Here is a 17,865-nt window from a genome sequence, read left to right on the forward strand (position 1 = left end):
ATGAAATATATGTTACACAAATTATATCATTGGAAAGCTTATTTGCATATGAATCTAATGATATAGATTTTGTAGACATAAAATTTATATTTTGTTGACCAAATCAATGGTCTAAGTTTATCTTAAATTGCGTGTGTGTCAGTTAAATCGAGACGGAGGAGGTAGTATAGATTGGGTCTATTAAGGAGGCATGGAAATATCTTTCCGTGTGTTCTGTGGCCGAACACTCACATCACAAAACATGAATCAGAACATGAAATCGTGTGTTTGGTCTCTAGGCAAGCCCATAATTAGGCATAAAGCACACGGAAGTCATTTCCGGACCGTCGGGAAAATTTTACAAACAACCCATTTAGAAATAAGGGTTAGTGTACAGGGCCTTCATCGCACACGACTATGGTTAATGTTATCGTGTGTGAACATTTTACGATGAGTTTTTAATATTGCCCGTCTCTTCTTCTCTGCGGCACTCAAATGGTATAATATGTAAAAGTGGTGTGTCTAGCTTTCGGTCGATGCCTAGCCTCTATGCCTTCCTCAGGCATGCCACGCATCCCCGACAAGTCGGCTTCCTCGGTCGGGCTACAGAAACACCCCGCCGCCGCAATGTTTGGCACACCCCACCATTATGGTACACACACAGTTCTCTTCATCATGGTTCACACCAAGAAGATCGCTCGCCTCTCGTGCGTCGCGCAGTACCCGTAGGCACAACGTCTCCGTTTAGAGCCAGGCGCCTCCGGTGGCGGAGAAGGCCCCGATGATGGTGGAGTAGGCCCCTCAGGTGGCGAGGAGGCGCCTCACGTGGCGGAGCAGGCACTTCCGGTGGCCGATGAGGAGCAAGAGCAGTCCGTCCAACTGACTAAGAACCAAGACAACGAAGAAGGCGAAACATATTCGTAGGACATGGAAGAGTGCACGGAGATGGGCGGCAATGTTGCGGCTTCCAAATACGTGCATGATGGAATATCACAAACGGTTTGTTCAAAGAGAATCGTATGCGGATGAAGGTATCGCAAACGGTGTCAGCTATGATGTGCCAACGGTTTTTGTCTACGAAATCTTTTGCGAATATTTTGGTCGTGAAATGTTCCTCCAAGTTCACCGATTTCATTCGAAATGTGAAATCAAAATCTTCGCTCCGTTTACCTCCTCGCCTACAAAATGCATCGCTCACTCTTACCTCTGACGGCCTACCCACCTCTGCACCATGCCTCCCTTCCAATCCACTCCAGGTTTGCATCGACCTTGCGTCGTTAGATGCGGAGGAGGAGCATTCCTCACAGCACAACGGTGCTGGGGGAAGCATCATCGAGCTCACGGGCTCTGACTCGGAGGAGGAGCACGCTCCAGAGCAAGAGGAGCCCACTGCAGAGTAGGATGATCTGGTCGGGATGGAGGATGACTTGGAGGAGCAAATGGTGCTGGAGCAGTCCATCGAATCGGCGCGGTGGGAGGAAGAAGCTATGCATCGCGTGGTGGAGGACTCATTCGAGACTCTCCACGAGGACCGGATGCATGCCAAGAAGAAAGGTAAGAAGGCCGGCCGCGCAACGCGTGTTCCGCAATTTCCCGCCGACGAGCTTGCTGATCTGTGGATGACAGCACTAGCAAAGCGTAGGGCCGCCTTTGAAGCAGAAGCATCAGACACTAGCGGCGACTGCGCCGATGATGCCGAGGCATCAATCTCCAGAGAGGACGTAGCCATCAACGATGGAGATGCATCAGACACCGGCGTCGGCGTCGTCTACGTCTCCTTATGTGACGAGGATGACATTTTGAACATGACATAGTTATTACAAACTTTATTAGGCCCTATATATGTATGTAATGTGAAGCTAATGCCGGTCTTTTTGTAATAGGAAGGGCAACCATATTTGATTGGTGCTCTTCCGACCGATGCCCAAATATTACTGATGATCTTTTGTAAAAGAAAGGGAAACCACGTTTCATTAATTGGTCCCCCTCAAGTCTAAGCCTAAATATATTATGAACTCTTCTTAAAAGATGAATTGTGTGTGATCTTATGTAGGTGCAAACCTAGAGTAAACAACTCATTTTAAATAAATCATGTGTGAAGCATGTGAAGCTGCAGGTGTAACGAAAACGGGTGCGAAGAACGGATACGACTTTGTGTAATATAGCCGTGTGCGAAGGTACATAGCGCATACGGCTTTCCTTGAGCAAACCGTGTGCGATTAGGGGCAAATTTGGGCCCATCTAACGCAACTCTAACATCTTTTTGATATATATATAAGGACCACCAGGGTCACCGCCCGGACTCACTCCACGACAGCTGCCTATCCAGATTTTGGAAAACGCAGGTCACCTTGCTCCCCTTGAGCATCTGATCTTGTGGCAAAAGATGCTACCTAGTTTCCGCATTCCTGCCTCACCGGAATGGATTTAACGTCGTCGGGGGCTTCTTCATCGACCGCGATGGCCGAACCTCGCTGTCGAAGTTCGATACTGCTAGTCAAGATGTCTTGTCCTCGCCAGTTTCACCGTCTCCCAGAGGTATAGGTTCTTTCTCATGTTTTTTTTGTTTAAGTTGACCACTGATGCGTAACACAATTAGCAAGGCCGAATCTATTAGAATATTACTAGATTTTGATGTGCGCCTTGGCGCACGACCCCGTGGTACTCGTGTCACTGGAAATTTTGTGCAAAGACGATAAAATCCATTGTATATGATTAAGATTAGTGACAATGTCCTGAATGTTAATGAGGATGTAATTGTACATGTAACAACATTCTGAAATTAGGTCATCTAACACAATCGCGAGAATATGTTTGATGGAGGGCATATGAGTTCCTACTTCGTACTTCCTAGGTACATAGCTGATTGAGTTCCTAGATACATTGTGGTCTTTTATTGGCTGCTGACACAGATCATTGGTGGGTCAAAATATTAACCATGAAATTAAACTTTCCAAGAAAATGTAGCAATTATGCAAAAACGGTCAGAAACTAATCAATAAGCTTAGCTTAGAAAACCCTTTTTGCACATGAACAATTTATCAGCCATATACTATTTAGAACAAAAGACTGAAACACCTTATAAAGCAACTCAATGAAAGGTAGGCAACATTCCATCTTAAGCTATGCACTTAATTATAATCCGAAGAAAACATCAAACACAACTATCAACTCCCTTTTAGTTACAACAACTAAAACCTTAGGCAGTTTGCAAAAAACAAATGTAAGAATAGACTCAAACCAACCAATCTACGTAATAGATGGAGGGAACCCAAAATATAACTGAGTATTTATCATCTTTCTGCACATATTGATGAATGAGCCAGTCATTCAATCCATGCTCTTATCATCTGAACCGAGACCATGGCACTACATATCACAAAGAACAATGATACAAACTGTGTTAATGTAAAATCTTCACATAATTATTAGATTGTAATATGGAAACTACAAAGCCCACTATATATATTTCTAAATAGACCACTTGGCTACAAAACAAAAGCTCACAAACAAAGGTACGGGGCCATGCTTTAATGTATACTGGAGATACAAACCGAGATACAAACCTTGCTACTTGACAATTAGGAATACATTTTCTAAGAAATAGTTTTATGGCAGGTCAACGAAACTATGATGCTGGAATTTGACACTCATTCGATAACACATATCTCAGGCCCATACATATTTTCTCTACTACTTAAAAAGACTAAAGTGGTTCCTTATTCTGCCATCACAATACGTCATACTTTTGGTCGTCAACCAACACTCCCGCCGATGTGCATTTTGCACTTTGGTCCCTTGCAAATTGGAGAATTAACCCACAGTCCTTTACCTCACTTTGGTGCGAGACGAGAGCTAGGGTTCCGCCGCCAGCAATCCCTTTCTCTTCCTCCCGGGAGGCCGCCGCCGGACTCCATCGTACCACCACGTGCGCCGGCGCCACCACCTTCCTCGCGCGGCAGTACGTGCGGGAGGCCGTCCGAGTTGCGTCAGTGCCTCGGGGAAGGGTCACAGCCGCCAGACCGAGGAGAAGTGGCTCCACGGGAACGACGCCGTAGGCAGCCCCTACGCATCCTCAGTCTACGCCCGCACCGGCGAATCCGCCGCTGCGGCACAGACCATACCGAGGAGGAGGTCTTCAACGCAGGGCCACGGGTACCCATCCCCATCCCTCCTCCTCCTCCTCCTCCTCCTCCACATCGTCGTAAGCATCCCAGGCACCCAAAAATATGTATCTTCCCCGAGCTGAAGCCGGTGGCCACCGCTCAGGCTTGCTGCTGCTGCCGGCTAGAAACGGCCACCAAGCTCTGGGGCCATTTTCACGTTGCCGCCGGCGACCTCGTCTGCATCCACCGGCCCGCTTGCTGTGGAGGTGAGGACCCCGTTTCCATCGCTTATGTTTCCTCCCTTATTTGGTGTGCTCTAGATCGGCCAAGAGCTGGGATTAATCCCGCTAAATAATCTGCTACATTAAAGATCAGTAACAATATTTAGGGCGCGGCCCTTCAGGATCTCGCGGACTGATTCATGCAGGCGGAACATTGCTTAATCTTATTAGTAGTTCTGAAGCAAAATCTAAAAGCAAACTATGGTCATGTACAAAAATAATTTTCGGGTTGCTTTGTGTCACTGTAAGGCGATACGTACACTGAATCATACTTTTATGAAATCACAACTTCAGGGATTCAGACAATTGCAAGCTCGCAGTGGTGAATCAATACACACGACCAAGCCATGGTGATCAGATGTATCACGAGTTGCTGACAATTTTTGCTCCGTGGAGTGAGCTTTTCTCCGTGCCAATCATGCATCAAAGTTATAGCACAACTCGCTGACACATCCCTGGATTGTAAAAGTAGTTTGCTACTCTTCTGGTGATGGTTGAGGTCAGTAGTTTGCTCCCTGGATTGTAAAAGTAGTTGTCTTACCTGTACTTGCAAGAATCAGTTTAATCTAATGCAAGCGAAAGTGAGGACTATTATGTTCTCTACTTAAAGAAGAATGTTTGGTTGAACAAATTTTAAGTTACCGTTTCCCTTTTGGATATGCTCGGATGGGGCAACCAATCCAATTTTTTATTTTCGAAATGGGGATCAGCCCCTGTCTCTGCATCAGTTAGATGCATGCAGCCTTTATTTCTAACCAATCCAATTTTAAACTGATGATGAACTAACCTTACCTGTACTTCTGGGAGATGTTGTGATAAGAATTGCAGTAGTGTTGTCCTGACTTCTTGACTTTAATATTTTATTGAATATCAATCTTTGTATCCATGCTAATTATGGAAGACATCGAACTGTGTAAAAGCAATTGGTGTAGGCCTTGTAAAAGCAATCTATGCGGATAACAATGTTGTTGTCTATTTTGTAAAGCAGGTTTGGCTATCTGACCTTGTATAAATTATTTCGAAGTTTATTGTTTCGGCATTAGCTTACTACCACATCATTTGTCTTGTAAAGATTGAAGATGTTAAGGTCTCAAATGCATTTTACCGTGTTTGTAATGTGAATCCAGCTATATGTGATATATTCTTGGCAGTTATTTAGCTAGCCAGTCTATTTTCAACAGTATAAACAGGCAAACAACAATAACTACACTATAGTGCCATATTTTATTTTTATTTTTGGCTGAATATTATGTTCCCGGAGATTTAATGTTACTTTCTTCCTGGATTAGAAAAGTATCCAAGCACATATCCAATGCATTGTCAACTGTATAACCAACAAGGATCATAAACACACAGAGTCAATACAGCCTATACAGCCTATTCACACCCTGCAGTGAAAAAGCTACAGAGGCATCAAATCCAACAAATGTTGGTCACTGTAATCCTAGAAAAATGTTGAACACAAATGCTGATCAAAATTCATGTAGCTTGTTCACTTGACAATTTATTTTCAGAGAAATTGCAACATTTCTGCAATAATGATCAAGTTTCTGAAATATAGGGAAGTCTGAATCCATGTACCTTCTTATTCTCCAGAGAGAAGAAGAAGCACGCGCGAGCATGGGCGACACTTATGACGGGTTTTTGTCACCGGGGGAGCTACGGTAACGAGTTGGAGCTGCCGGCGAGACCGCAATAGTCAAGCAAATGAGATGGTGAGACCGCGAGAATCAAGACGGCGAGCCGGGGAGCAGGTCTTCCCCTCCCTGCTGCCTCTGGCCGCGGTGGAGAGGCATGACACAGGTTCCTCTGGCGATGGTTCCCTGCTAACCAGGCATGTGAATGAGGTATTAGAAAAACATGGAACTGAGCTGATTTATTTTATGTAGGTACATAACTTTAGGCCTACTTGAACCTCAACTTTTCTATTGGAGGAAGTACATCACTTCATTCAGGTATTCCCAAAAGGCTGGGACAAACCTACTGTTGTGATATTCCCACTATTTAGGCAATGACAGATGTATCTGTGGTTCTAATTTGTCTATTCATCATGTTCTAATTCCGTCGATATGAGTGTTGCAGCTATAATTGTATTTTGTTCAAGCATCCTAAGGGCATACAATTTATTGCAGAAAAATCTTCGATTGCAGAGAAGAATATTTTGGAACACATGTCAAAGAAGAATATATACTCATATTGTCACAGGTATACATTGAATTACTTCTCTATGCTTGACTAAGATGATTGAGGTTTACTCATATTGTCAAATTGATTATTGAGAACATGTACCTTCTTTAGAGACTAATAAGTACCAGAAGCAACTACACTGCAATGTTGCACCATGATTACTGACACATGACTAATTTTTTTTGGTCTGAAGATAAACTTTTCTCCTTTTCCTTTTGTGTTCAGTAATTTTCTCCTTTTCCTTTTGTGTTTAGTAATTTTCTCCTTAGTGTTTCCATTTTTTGTTTCTCTTTTAACTTTTTCTAGCTTACACGTAGGTCCTGAAAGATGTTTGTTACACTTAAATGTCATGTACTGCATTGTTTCGTGAATCTAAATCTGTCACGATTTAGATCATGGCTTAATTTGTTTGACACTTGAATATTGTACCTTTTCTACTCATGATGCTTCATTTTTCAGTTTGTTTCATAATTTTTCATATGGCAACTGCGGAGGTGGAGTTGGCCTACGATATATATAAGAAAAAAAAATCGTTTTTTAGATCCTCGGCTCAAGGGCATTCATGTTTCTTCGAGGTTTTTTCGTAAATAAGAGATTATGTTCTTGGCAGTCTCACTCTGATGCTCTTAAACACTACTACAGCTTATAGAGATTCATTGTTTCTCAGTGACAAGACTTTGCAATTTTTCGGGCAATCTGATGTATCTTAGTTTTCCCAGTATAAAGATACACACTAATTAAGTGGTAAAGCAAAATAATAACATATGATATGCCATTTTTGTATTATTGAACTTGATATCCTGTACGGATTACACAAACACCAAACACAGTTGGATAATTAATTTTGTGTTTTGACAATAATTTGTCATGGTGCGCACATGTTGTCATAATGTCTACATGATATCATAGCAACAGCTACACAATTCATCATGATATTTTAACATTTTATTTCTAACAGTTTTACGTGGAGATGCTCATACCCTCATTCTACCGTACATATAAGAACAGGTTGTGTGTTAGGTTCTAATGTCGTGTGAGGTCCTATAGCAGTTATGTTGTCTGTTGCTTGACCTACTCGCTATTTTAGTGTTCCTTACCTCAGGTGCTCATCATGCTGGGTATACTCCTAATCTGGTTTGCTATTTGGTCATGCCTTGGATTGTCTGATCGGTCCTATTAGTCTGAACCTCCATAGACAAAACATCACTACGTTTTTTTGGATGGTGCACTATAATGGTTCTCATCATGACCTTTTTTAAATCTTGATATGGTATTTTGTTGCTTATATATATCGTAGGGTAGAGCAAAGTCTTTGTTTGCACCCTTCTATTATATCGAAAGGTTGAATTTTCTTTTTGGCAGTTCAATGATCTTATCTAAGCTCCTTAATGGGGATACATTTTTTCTAACTTCATATTTCTATTTCCTTTTTCGTGCCAAGTCGTACCAATTATGATATCTCTTTGTTGAACTTTGAATTGGATCAAGATGACACTATGTGGATATATACTGTGCAAACACATATTTATTGTATGATGTACCATTATACTGACTGATGTTCCATCTACTTTCAGTTTCATGAGATGATGTTCAAAGAAAAAACACTTGTGGAGCAGCTGCAACACTTAGAACCATGCTATTATAGTGCTTCACTTTCGTCTTCTCTTTATATGATTGTATCAATTTTTGTGTTGGACATTGTCTACTGACCGTATGGGAGCATGGCCGATTGCGCTGGTTTACGAACGGCATGGATGGGAAGATGCTTTTAGTCAATACAGAACTTATGTTACCCCAGGCCAAGCTCAAGTATGGGGATAGAGTTGAAGTGAGGTTTTCTCCACATATTACCCGAGATAATTTACGAGTTGGCTACTACTCCTGAGTTTGTACATAATGAGACCGTGTGATAGTAACTTGTGCTGTAAATATGAGTTTTGATGCAATAAATTCAAGTTTGAATCAATACTTGCACCTCCTGAGATTGTACAATGTTATTATACCTTCACTAAATTTTCGTAGAATGTACATACAAATTCCACCACCTAGGTACTATAATATACTTGTGGTTGTTACAATATTGTCTTTCTTTTATAGGCGGCATCGACAGCTTTACATACCTAATGAATAAATGCTTTGTTTTTTACCATTAAAACTTCACATCCGTGTGATTAGTTTCACCTTGAAAAAAAATATCATGTCCATTAATTTGAATTTAGTTCTAGAAATGGGCATGACCATTTTATGACCACGCTAGAAAAATTATCCTGCCAATACGATACTACCCGAAGAGGACTAGCATTTTTTTAGATAAAATATAACTTCACCCAGATACTAGCTTATAGTTTATTTATATTTTCCACTGAAAAGGGACCATTTCAATCATTTCCTCATTTTCCCACATAACTTAGACAACCATTATTTTGAGCGGTATACTTATTGAATTATACTAGCAGCACTGAACTTGAGAATGAAATAACCAAATGTGTCTTTACTTTCTATGCATATGATACTGAATTATACCTTATTATCAAATAATACTTTTTAAAAAGTAGAATTTAATTGGTTTTGAAATACTATGCTGATATTTCTTTTGTAGCACAAAGAAATTAAGGGATCGTGGCAACGCACGGACATTAAACTACCTATTACTGAAAAATTAGCATCCGCACCACCGCTGGACGGAGTTTTTTTTACCCCAGCCATTATAGAAGATTTGCTAAGCTCCTTTTTATATGTTTGACACAGAAGGCTACAATATAGGTTTGTCTTCAGATATTTATAAATATGAAAGTATTGTTTGGACTAATCAGAGAAGTATTCTTTCAGTATATCTGTGTTTGCAGCACCTATATTTTGTGAGACAATAATACATTCAAAAGAATAGGTTGTTGAGTTGACAGTTATGACGGCCTGGAATACAGTTGTGGGACTTACCGCGGAAGAGTAACAAAAAGGTCTAGAACTTGGAACCATGCAAATGCGCAATAATGTTATCTTATTATTGTGTTCGGTGTTATCATGTCGTATTACATGATATCTCTAATTTGTTTTGAGTTCTTATAGTGAGTCGTGAATTATATATGTATACTGAGAAATAAAATTTGAGCGTCCGTGGCAACGCACGGGCATTTGTACTAGTATTTCTAAATAGACCACTTGGCTACAAAACAAAAGCTCACAAACAAAGGTACGGGGCCATGCTTTAATGCATACTGGAGATACAAACCGAGATACAAACCTTGCTACTTGACAATTAGGAATACATTTTCTAAGAAATAGTTTTATGGCAGGTCAACGAAACTATGATGCTGGAATTTGACACTCATTCGATAACACATATCTCAGGCCCATACATATTTTCCTGTTATGTATAAAGGGGCCTAGAAAGGAGTTAATTCTTCCATCCTAAATAAATATAATAACAAATCTTAGAAGTGCGCTTTAGCGCACGATCCCGTGAAGCTCGTGCCGATATTTATTTTGCATAAGATATGATTACACTTTTTTAGTTTTACAAAAGTAACTTATGAACTACAGTACACTATAAAAATTAGCTTTGAAAATAAAAACTTGTGCCAAGTAGACTTCAAAGAGCTTTAGTATTTTCAACAAAAGCCCCTTCTATTCAAGGAAAGGAATAATCTCTTCAATATATAAGCACAAGGCCTAAAACCATTGGCCAAGGTTACCTTGTGAAAGAGCAAAGTCTAAACCCCGTGTTTTGTGTGTTTGATGACAACACTTGAGTTATCTCACCGTGTGCCTTGAGTATCATTGCTAGATTTGCAAGTGCACGGTGACCTCGCTGGACACTTCAAGATCGGAGGACTGAAGCATAGTTATAGGTAGCTATAGGTTTTCTGGTTTTGTATGTGTTTCGCGAGGTGACATGGCTGGAGAGAAAAAGGAAGAAAACCAGTTTTAGCCAGGCCGGTACTACCGGTACCTGTAGCGGTAGTACCGCTACCCCTATAGGTACCGCCCCACGGTACCGCTCTGAGTTCTGCGCTGGAATTGTCCCCCGGTACGAGTTACGGTACCTGGAGCGGTATTACTGCTCACGGGCGGTAGTACCGCTCATGGTACCGCCCAGGTACCGTAACTAGTTACGGCAGTACCGCTCTGGTACCGCTCCAGTACCGCTTTGGATCCATTAAGGTTTGGACCCCATTGCGGTACCTCGAGCAGTACCTCTAGCGGTAGTACCGCTCTGCGTCCACATGGACCAGATCTGGGGAATTCGAACTCAGAGCGGTAGTACCGCTTCCCAAAAGCGGTAGTACCGCTTAGGCAAAAACTGGACATAACGGTTGGATTTGGAGGAGCCTATATAAGGGCTCCTTCTTCCCCAACTCGTTTTTATCTCTTCTCTCTCTCTCTCCTCCATTGTTGCTGAGCTTAATCCTTGAGGATCTCCCCAACCATCCAACCAATCTTGCTCAAATTTTGAGGAGTGGTGGAGGAGACCTCGATCTATAGTTCTACCAAGAGAGATTTCACCAATACTTGCTATTCCTTAGTGGATCTTGGTGTTAGGGTTCCTATTGTGGGACATTGGAGAAAGTGCATCCATGGAGGCTAGCTTGGTGTTGTACTAGCTCCATGGATTGTTGGGAGCCTCCTTGTGGTGTGGAGCTCGCCCCAACCTTGTGAAGGAATCACCGCCTCGACCGGTGCCTTAGTGGAGAAGGGGGAGCACCTTCGTGGAGCTCTCTCGAGGAAGAAGGTGAGGCCTTCCTTCGTGGTGTGTCCGTCTAGCCTCTTGTGTGAGGCTAGCACCTCCTCAACGCAGACGTACTCCCTTTTGTGGGAGGAACTGCGGGAAACAAACCTCGCCTCGTCTCCGCGCCCTCCAGTTGTCCCGCTCCTTACTCTTACTATCTTGTGATTGTTCCTTTGCTTGTTGCACTTGTTCTAGGATCATTGTAGGATCACCAACACCACTAAAGCAATCACCTTTATCTTCCGTTGCACTAAAATTGAAAAAGACTAAAACTTGACGTAGCAACCATTCACCCCCCTCTTGTTTGCTACGATCCATTCAATTGGTATCAGAGCAAGGTTTTCTTGCTCGGGCTTTACCGCCTAAGAAATGGCCGAACAAGATGCGGGCGTGGCGAATGGGTCACCTTCCCTTGTGCCACCCGCTCCATCATCTCCCGTCGATACCACAACGGCTACGTTGGATGACCTCAAGAAATTGGAGTCATCCATCGTTAACCAAATGAAGGCGATGATGATGGAGTTGGTTGCTCAAAAACCAAACCCTAGTGTTGATCCTCAAGCAAGTGCCGAGAACCCCCCACCAAAAGCTACCCCCTTTCCTCTTGTTGATTTTGTCGCGCAAGCGACAAAAGATCCACAAAAGGAAGGGCTTGGGGAGACCGGCACTTCAACAAAGGGGAAGGATGAGACACCGGTTGCGGAACGTCTAGGGGGTTATCATGAGGTGCCACCACCAAGTGATTACACCATAAACGTTCCAATACCTATGCCACATATCTTATCGCATGGTTCACCACCATTACTTGAGTCAAATAACTTTGAAAATTGGCAATTCTTAATGCGTTCACATGTGCGCAGCGCATCCACCGAGCTTTGGCGCATCATTGAGGAAGGCTACTCACCACGAGACCCAAAGAACTTGACAAGGAGAGATGTGGTGGATGACCAACTCAACGCCACCGCCATCAACATGATTCACATGACCGTCACGCCAAAGGACCGCGCTCATATCCGCTCGCTCAAGACCGCCAAGGAAGCATGGGATAAACTCGACAAGCTCTTCCTCGGAAATGCGAGCATCCAAAGCTCTCGTTTCGATGAAGTGAATAACATGGCCGACAATTTTGTCATGATTGAAGGAGAGACCCCCGAAGAAATGTACCGGCGCCTCATCGCTCTTGCCGTACAAATGCAAGATCTTGGAGCAACGTTTGTGGATGACCATTGGATCAAGCGCAAGTTCTACAACGCTCTCCTCCCTTATGAGGAAGTGAAGTTGACGGCCATCCGCCAAAACGCCTCCTTCCGTGCTATGACATCCGATGAAGTTCTTAGCGAAGTCATCGCTTTGGACATATCCAAGAAGAATGCGGATGATCTTGTTGCTCGCGCCCACAACACACGCAAGCCCAACCTTGCATTGAAGATGAAGGTACATGAGGCTAGTGAAAGCGACGAGGATCCCATTGAGTGGGGACCGGATGATCTCAAGATCAATTATCATGAGCACATGGCTCTCGCCGCCAAGAAATTTCGGGATGGAAACAAGTCCCGAAGCACAAGACCAAGAAGATCACGTGATTCTCCAAGAAGTTTCTCCAAGAGCCCAAGGGAGGGGCAAAGGGGAAGAATATGCTACAATTGCGGCGACAAGAGTCATTTTGTCGCGGATTGTATGTTTGAGAGAAGAGAAGATCATGGTGGAAGGCTTATCCGCAAGGAAAAGTTCAAGTCACTCTCAAAAGGATTCTCCAAGTTCTCCCCCAAGTCCGATGACGACAAGGTCTCCTTCACCAAGAAGCCTAGAGCCTTCATCATTCGAGAAGAATACTCCTCCGATGAGGATGAAGAACGTGGGGACAAGAGCTCCAACAAGGAAGGAGATGGAGTGGCCGCCATCACCATCACCACTCCCTCTATCTCCCTCTTCGACTCTCCAAATGAGAACCTCGCCACCAACAATGCTCGTTGCCTTATGGCAAAGGCATCCTCGGAGGTAAAATCCCACTCCAAACCATCACCCTTGACTAATCCCCTATATATTGATGATGCCACTAGTCTCACCGTTAAACGTGAGATTATGGGTTTGGATACTTTTCTCACTAACATGCAAGGGGATACCAAGACTCATGTTGGGGCTCTCTTGAGCCAACTTGGTGCGGCACAAGACCTTATAGAGGAGAAGGAGAGGTTGGAAAGGGAAGCGGCAAATGAGATTGCCTCTCTCAAAGAAGAGCTTGAAGATGAACAAAATTTGCGCATGTCTCTTGAAGCTAGTGTCATCGTCCTTGAAGACTCCAACAAGGCTATTTTCTCCCAACTCATCAAGGACTGAGACCATGCTCTTTGTTTGATGGGTGAGCTTAAAAAGAAGATGCTCTCTCTTGATGAAGCTAACAAAGAGAAAGAATGAAGACCCCAACTCTTGCCATGACGAGCTTGTTGATCAAGTTGCTTCCTTGAGAAAGCACAATGCTCTTCTTTTGAAGATGAATGCTCTCCAAGAAGAAGCCTTGATGGAACACTTCCGGGTGAACAAGGCAAAAGAAGTCCAAGTGATTGATATTTGCCACCCTCATCCGGAGCATGAAGATGAAGTCAATCGTTTGAAGGCCAAGATCGATAGACTCCAAGTTCAAACCAAGTACTTGGAATGAGTCATTGGAGCCAAAGATGGAGTCAAAGAGGGCTCTTGCAAGGTAGGAGGAGTGGCTACCAAGCCAAAGAGGAAGAGGAATAAGAGGACCAAGAAGAAGAATAACAACGAGAACATGGAGATCAACCTTGAGGAGAGCAATGCTAGCTCAGGAAGGGATGGAGTACCCAACTCCGCCCCAAAGGGTTTCGCCGGCTCTAACAACCCTTCTCACGTTCTTTTTGTTGATTACTATGGACATATTCGTGCTCGCTTTATTGGTCCTCTGATACGTCTCCGACGTATCGATAATTTCTTATGTTCCATGCCACATTATTGATGTTATCTACATGTTTTATGCACACTTTATGTCATATTCGTGCATTTTCTGGAACTAACCTATTAACAAGATGCCGAAGTGCCAGTTGCTGTTTTCTGCTGTTTTTGGTTTCAGAAATCCTAGTAACGAAATATTCTCGGAATTGGACGAAATCAACGCCCAGGGTCCTATTTTGCCACGAAGCTTCCAGAAGTCCGAAGAGGAGACGAAGAGGGGCCACGAGGGGGCCACACCCTAGGGCGGCGCGCCCCCCCCCCCTTGGCCGCGCGGCCCTGTGGTGTGGGGCCCCCGTGCCGCCTCTTGACCTGCCCTTCCGCCTACAAATAGCCTCCGTTGCGAAACCCCCAGTACCGAGAGCCACGATACGGAAAACCTTCCAGAGACGCCGCCGCCGCCGATCCCATCTCGGGGGATCCAGGAGATCGCCTCCGGCACCCTGCCGGAGAGGGGAATCATCTCCCGGAGGACTCTACGCCGCCATGGTCGCCTCCGGAGTGATGTGTGAGTAGTCTACCCCTGGACTATGGGTCCATAGCAGTAGCTAGATGGTTGTCTTCTCCCCATTGTGCTATCATTGTCGGATCTTGTGAGCTGCCTAACATGATCAAGATCATCTATCTGTAATTCTATATGTTGCGTTTGTTGGGATCCGATGAATAGAGAATACTTGTTATGTTGATTATCAAAGTTATATCTATGTGTTGTTTATGATCTTGCATGCTCTCCGTTACTAGTAGATGCTCTGGCCAAGAAGATGCTTGTAACTCCAAGAGGGAGTATTTATGCTCGATAGTGGGTTCATGCCTCCATTGATATCTGGGACAGTGACAGAAAGTTCTAAGGTTGTGGATGTGCTGTTGCCACTAGGGATAAAACATTAGTGCTATGTTCAAGGATGTAGTTACTAGTTACATTACGCGCAATACTTAATGCAATTGTCTGTTGTTAGCAACTTAATACTGGAGGGGGTTCGGATGATAACCTGAAGGTGGACTTTTTAGGCATAGATGCAGTTGGATGGCGGTCTATGTACTTTGTCGTAATGCCCAATTAAATCTCACTATACTCATCATGATATGTATGTGCATGGTCATGCCCTCTTTATTTGTCAATTGCCCAACTGTAATTTGTTCACCCAACATGCTGTTTATCTTATGGGAGAGACACCTCTAGTGACCTGTGGACCCCGGTCCAATTCTCTTTACTGAAATACAATCTACTGCAATATTGTTCTACTGTTTTCTGCAAACAATCATCTTCCACACAATACGGTTAATCCTTTGTTACAGCAAGCCGGTGAGATTGACAACCTCACTGTTTCGTTGGGGCAAAGTACTTTGGTTGTGTTGTGCAGGTTCCACGTTGGCGCCGGAATCTCTGGTGTTGCGCCGCACTACATCCCGCCGCCATCAACCTTCAACGTGCTTCTTGGCTCCTACTGGTTCGATAACCTTGGTTTCATACTGAGGGAAACTTGCCGCTGTACGCATCACACCTTCCTCTTGGGGTTCCCAACGGACGCGTGTTGAACGCGTATCAAGCAGTATTTTCTGGCGCCGTTGCCGGGGAGATCAAGACACGCTGCAAGGGGAGTCTCCACTTCTCAATCTCTTTACTTTGTTTTTGTCTTGCTTAGTTTTATTTAATACTTTGTTTGCTGCACTAAATCAAAATACAAAAAAATTAGTGGCTAGTTTTACTTTATTTGCTATCTTGTTTGCTATATCAAAAACACAAAAAAATTAGTTTACTTGCATTTACTTTATCTAGTTTGCTTTATTTACTGTTGCTAAAATGGCCAACCCTGAAAATACTAAGTTGTGTGACTTCACAACCACAAATAATAATGATTTCTTATGCACACCTATTGCTCCACCTGCTACTACAGCAGAATTCTTTGAAATTAAACCTGCTTTACTGAATCTTGTTATGCGAGAGCAATTTTCTGGTGTTAGTTCTGATGATGATGCTGCCCATCTCAATAATTTTGTTGAATTATGTGAAATGCAAAAGTATAAGGATGTAGATGGTGACATTATAAAATTAAAATTGTTCCCTTTCTCATTAAGAGGAAGAGCTAAAGATTGGTTGCTATCTCTGCCTAAGAATAGTATTGATTCATGGACTAAATGCAAGGATGCTTTTATTGGTAGATATTATCCCCCTGCTAAAATTATATCTTTGAGGAGTAGCATAATGAATTTTAAACAATTAGATACTGAACATGTTGCTCAAGCTTGGGAAAGAATGAAATCTCTGGTTAAAAATTGCCCAACCCATGGACTGACTACTTGGATGATCATCCAAACCTTCTATGCAGGACTAAATTTTTCTTCGCGGAATTTATTGGATTCAGCTGCTGGAGGTACCTTTATGTACATCACTCTTGGTGAAGCAACAAAGCTTCTTGATAATATGATGATCAACTACTCTGAATGGCACACGGAAAGAGCTCCACAAGGTAAGAAGGTAAATTCTGTCGAAGAAACCTCTTCCTTGAATGATAAGATTGATGCTATTATGTCTATGCTTGTGAATGATAGGACTAATATTGATCCTAATAATGTTCCATTAGCTTCATTGGTTGCACAAGAAGAACATGTTGATGTAAACTTCATTAAAAATAATAATTTCAACAACAATGCTTACCGGAACAATTCTAGTAACAACTATAGGCCATATCCTTATAATAATGGCAACGGCTATGGTAATTCTTATGGGAATTCTTACAACAATAATAGGAATTCACCCCCTGGACTTGAAGCCATGCTTAAAGAATTTATTAGTACACAAACTGCTTTTAACAAATCTGTTGAAGAAAAGCTTGGGAAAATTGATATACTTGCTTCTAAAGTCGATAGTCTTGCTGCTGATGTTGATCTTTTGAAATCGAAAGTTATGCCTAATGAGAATCATCATAATAAAATTGTTACTACAGCAAATGCCATCCAAGTTAGAATTAATGAGAATATAAGATTAATGGCTGAACTGCGTGCTAGGTGGGATAGAGAAGAAAATGAAAAACTAGCTAAAGAGAAGAATGTAGCTAAAGTTTGGACTATTATCACCACTAGTAATGCTAATGCTACACATGTTGCTGCACCTCCTACTAATAATAATAAAAGAATTGGTGTTAGCAATGTTTCCACTTCTAATGCAAAGCGCGAGAAACTGCTCAAATCGCTAAAACTGCTGAAACTGCCTGTGATAAAGCTGCTGAAATTTTTTCCAACATTGGAAATGATGATCCCATTGCTTTAGATTATAATGGTTTGAATTTTGATGATTGCCACATCTCTGAAGTTATAAAGTTCTTACAAAAACTTGCTAAAAGTCCTAATGCTAGTGCTATAAATTTGGCTTTCACGCAACATATTACAAATGCTCTCATAAAAGCTAGAGAAGAGAAACTAGAGCGCGAAGCCTCTATTCCTAAAAAGCTAGAGGATGGTTGGGAGCCCATCATTAAGATGAAGGTTAAAGATTTTGATTGTAATGCTTTATGTGATCTTGGTGCAAGTATTTCTGTTATGCCTAAGAAAATCTATAATATGCTTGACTTGCCACCGTTGAAAAATTGTTATTTGGATGTTAATCTTGCTGATCATT

General features: G+C 42.6%; 1 long non-coding RNA gene across 3 annotated transcripts; it reads left to right on the forward strand.

The window, feature by feature from the left end:
* The first annotated feature begins 3,659 nt into the window (after nt 1-3,659).
* On the forward strand, nt 3,660-8,519 carry LOC127300402 (uncharacterized). 3 transcript variants are annotated; one of them, XR_007851213.2, is made up of 5 exons: nt 3,660-4,351; nt 4,661-4,865; nt 5,963-6,321; nt 6,499-6,571; nt 8,128-8,519. It is a non-coding gene; the product is annotated as an uncharacterized lncRNA (long non-coding RNA). The 3 variants fall into 3 exon arrangements; XR_007851212.2 differs by having other exon boundaries at nt 3,674-4,351; nt 5,963-6,169; nt 6,256-6,321; nt 6,499-8,519; XR_007851211.2 differs by having other exon boundaries at nt 3,663-4,351; nt 6,499-8,519.
* The last annotated feature ends 9,346 nt before the right edge of the window (nt 8,520-17,865 follow it).

Source organism: Lolium perenne, chromosome 5 (genome assembly GCF_019359855.2).
Source record: "Lolium perenne isolate Kyuss_39 chromosome 5, Kyuss_2.0, whole genome shotgun sequence".
Lineage (NCBI taxonomy): Eukaryota > Viridiplantae > Streptophyta > Magnoliopsida > Poales > Poaceae > Lolium > Lolium perenne.